The sequence below is a fragment of the Rhagoletis zephyria genome, unplaced genomic scaffold (assembly GCF_001687245.7).
Source record: "Rhagoletis zephyria isolate East Lansing unplaced genomic scaffold, Rhagoletis_zephyria_1.1 Rzeph_scaffold_01926, whole genome shotgun sequence".
In the NCBI taxonomy this organism is placed as follows: domain Eukaryota; kingdom Metazoa; phylum Arthropoda; class Insecta; order Diptera; family Tephritidae; genus Rhagoletis; species Rhagoletis zephyria.
The window spans coordinates 22,294-26,650 of record NW_016159010.1 but is presented as its reverse complement, the minus strand read 5'-3'; positions in this window follow the sequence as shown (position 1 = coordinate 26,650).

The following is a 4,357-nucleotide window of genomic DNA, read 5'->3' as shown; positions in this document are numbered from 1 at the left end:
CAAATAAGTACATATATACATATGTGAAAGTGACGTGATTGACGAAAAACGCACGCAAAAGTTTCAGGCACGCACGATCACGGATATTACGAGATTTTTCACGCTCACGCGTGACGCGACGTGGCGAAAAGCACGACTTTTGCCCATCTCTATCATGAATATACGTGCAGCATATTTTGCCGAGTCCAAACGCATAAGTAGCCCATTACGTCCATTTGGGTACTTAAAGTTGACATTATAGACAATATTTTTATGTGAAAATAAAAATTTTTGAAAATGCTATAATCAAAAAAAAATCAAAAAGAAAAATGTTTACTTATTTTTTTTTTTTTTAATGCGTTGCACGTTAATGAAAAAAATGTACAATTAAAGCCCATAATAAGACGGAATAAATACATTTTTTATTATTAAGACGGAATAAATACATTTTTTATTATTAAGTTTCGTTGAAAGGTTTCCAAGATACAGCACTTTAAAGAAAGGTATAAATGACGTTTTCTTAAAATTTAAGTCCCGTGTAAATAGGCAACCCTACGTCATATCGGCACAATATGCTGCACGTATATTCATGTCACCTAGACCTTCAATCAATCTCTTCAACTTTCATCCAAATCCTGAGAGGTCGCGCACAGAGGTGTCTGCGGTGACATGCCTCTTATGAGAGCTAGACAATTTACAACAACAGTCAGGTTCAAAACCAGCTTTAAAACTAATACAAGAAGTAAAAGCCTGATGGAATTCATGCTATGAAATGATAGACCGTTTCATTAATCTTGCCGATTACGTAAGCCGGGCACTCCCTAAGGTTCAAAGTGACAAGTGTTCCTGATGAAAGCAACCAGACATTTTACCTGGCGACAAACTTGATGCACTTATTGAAGTCAGAGATATTTCGCATCCTCTTTGGATAGTAACTCACGAAGTCAGAAGTCAATCATATTTTTCAAATATAAATTTATTTATTTATTCTTGCTCCTGACAGAATTGAAATATGTAGAGTTAGAAAGTTAACCTTCGAAAGTAGCTGCGCTAAATATTTAACGATTTACGTCTAATTTTACTCCTAACCATCGATTGTGCAAGCCAATTTATCAATTTAATCGGTAAGCTTCGAGTTAAATAGATAACCTGCTGTTATGCAAGTGGGCCTAAGTCAATGGGCACTGTCACGCGGTCAGTATTTATTGACGTGATCCAAGTATCGCGATATTTATTGACGGTGTAGCATTCATTATTGATTGGTCATGATCCATATCGCGAAATTTCTCAAATTTTTGAAATCTGGATAGCGGATCGCAATATTGTCAATAAATATTGAACGTATAGCACTTTCAAAGCGCGATCCATACATCTCTCCAGCACATCTTGTACTCTCATAATGCGAACATCGAAAACGTATTCACTATGCCTTCGTTTTCGTTGCTTAAAACCTTCCAAAGAAGTTGAAAAAATTTTAATTAGCATTGGAAATTTTAAAATAATTGTGGAATGTATTATATGTAAATTATTCGTACAAAATAAAAACTCTTGTACCATAATAAGCGTTCAGCGCAAAAATTATGCAAATACTGACGCGATAAATATTGAACATGTAGCATTCCTGCGCGATGGATCGCGATCCAAATATTGTGATAATTACTGACCGTGTGACAGGGCCCAATACCATGAGAGCGATGAACCAGGCAGATTACCGATTGAACTAATACGATGTCTCCACACTTCGCAAATCGCTCTCTAAGTAATTCGCTGTGTAATTCGTGAATTACTCTGTTTCCACGTCACATATTAGTAATTCGTTTGGCAGCTGTAGTTCTTGTTCTTGTTCTTCGCAATTATTATTATTTTTGTGTACTCCATATATCGAATATGGAGCTAAAATTTAAGTTATCATCAACAATTTTAATATATATAGAGAACTAGCCAATTCCCGCTTGCTTCGCGGCGCCTAATAAGATCTTTTGCGTTGGCCAATTCAAAAATAGCCAATAGTTGGCCAATTCAAAAATAGCAAAAAAGCAAAATCGGTCTGTAAAGTAAACATTTGTTGTTTAAATTGAAACGAATAAAGAGCAGAATCCTCCTCACACATAGGCCAAGAATAGTAGCGCTGTGATACCATTTGGAATACTAATCCCTTTCGATGTCATGAGTTTTACCGATGGTCTTATTTCCACCTGTGAGACCTCTGCCAAGCGTGTGTAATATTTTTCAACGATCTCGCAACTTCAACATTGGTCTGATGTACCATGTAAGCCAATAAAAGTCCTTATAAGGAAACTTAAGAACACAGATGAGCGTTTTCAGTTATAGGAGGGCCAAGAATCCTCGCGTACACATATGTTAGTGTTTGGCCGAGCTTCACCTCCAATTTTTGGTGTGCGCCTTGATGTTGTCACACAAAGCGGGGGTTGTATTTTTATGAGAAGCTGTTTTGCATGGCAGAAATACTCTCGGAGGTTTGCCATTGCCGCTGTTAAGAAAAAACATTTTTTCTATATTTTTTTGCGATGTTGCTTTGACCAGGGCTTGAACCCAGGCATAGCGGAGTGGAAGCGCGCACTGCTTACCACTACACCACAGCGGCCGACCATTCCATTTAGCCATGTGAAAAGTAAATTCGTCAAAGATGAATATAGGGCCAAAGCAGACCAAACCCCGCGTGGGTTTCTATATATTTCGGCTGCAGCGCAACCAGTACGTCCCTTTTCTGCAAAACCACTGCCTGTCATGAAATGAATACGAATTATGAATTTCAATCAGATTTTATAAAATACAGCTGGTAATTTTTAGGAAACGAATTTTTCATTATACAGGTAGCTCACTTTGCGAATTTGAACGAAATCGGTTAATAAATACGACTTTTATAAGTAACTACTCCAGCGCTACCAGCGTGTTGTCTAGTAGGCTATAATAGGGCCACATATGCAAGGTTTTTGAGTTTAGTCCGAACAACGAAAACGGCTATCATTTTATGAATGTGTGTACATATATGTTTCCAACGAAAAAAAATAAAAGTAAATAACAATCATCATGAAAGTAATAAACGTTTCGAATTTGCATTAACAAAATCGGTTCATAAATGGGGCTTTTATCGGGTCCGTTTTCGCAAACGCTTTTTCATCATGCAGGTAGCTTATACTTTGGAATTGAACGAAATCGGTTCATAAATACATCTTTTGTAAATAACTCGACTTCCGCGCCACCTAGCGGGTCAGTTTTTGGTAAACGTATTTTCTAATTACCTTCGAAAATATATTAACTCAAAAAAAAAATAAACAATGCTTCATAGATCGATTTTTTTTAAATCTAACTTCATAAAGTTCTTTAAAAATATTTTGTAAATGAGGCCATAAGAGCTTAGGGGGAGAGTTACAACACAAAAATACATTTAAGGCGCAGCGAAGCACGCCGGGTAATTGCTAGTATACATATACGAAGCATACACGTGGGTATAGCTGATTACACTCTTCATCTGTACGAAAAACGATCTACCAATGCTCGTCAATGAGCGAAACAGAAATCGTTTTGTTTGCACTCTTTTTTCTTAGCAAATTTTGTGTCTTTGGACGAATCATTCGTGAAATGTTTCGTTTGTTTTGAACTCTGTGTATGGACATACTTGGATACACATGATTCAATAATACAAGGTTCGATAAACTGACAGTTGTCTCTCTCGCACCGCTCCCTTAGCAGTGGCACTGTGTTGCTTCTTTGCAAATTTACATGGAAACAGTGTAGCTTTGGTGTGAAATAAAAGTATAAGCTTTTGTGCAATATCTTTATTTGTATTTGCATATGGAACATATTTAACTGATGAAAACATAAGCATTGGATGTTTACATCAGTCTCATAGTAGTCTTATTTTAATTTTGAGTCATTTTGCAGTTTTTATACGGCTAAATAGCATATAAATTACGTAATTCACGTAGATATATCAATATTACGTTCAACATTTCGTTTAAAATGCCAGATTTCCTGCAAATACATTAGAATTTACGAAAGGAATTTCACTACTAATTGCCTACTTTGCGTACTTTTCTACTACCATTTTCGAAACAAGGGATTGCATTCTTGCCCTTTCTCTGTCCTTCGTAAATGCAACCTTTTGTAAGGGAGTGTCAAACCGCAGCTGTCAATAATTATCTAACCTTGTATTATTGAATCATGTTGGATACATACCATGATTCAATAATACAAGGTTAGATAATTATTCACAGCTGCGGTTTGACACTCCCTTACAAAAGGTTGCATTTACGAAGGCCGGAGAAAATGGGAGGAATGAAATCACTTGGTGCGAAAATGGTAGTAGAAAAGTACGCAAAGTAGGCAATTAGTAGTGAAATTCCTTTTGTAAATT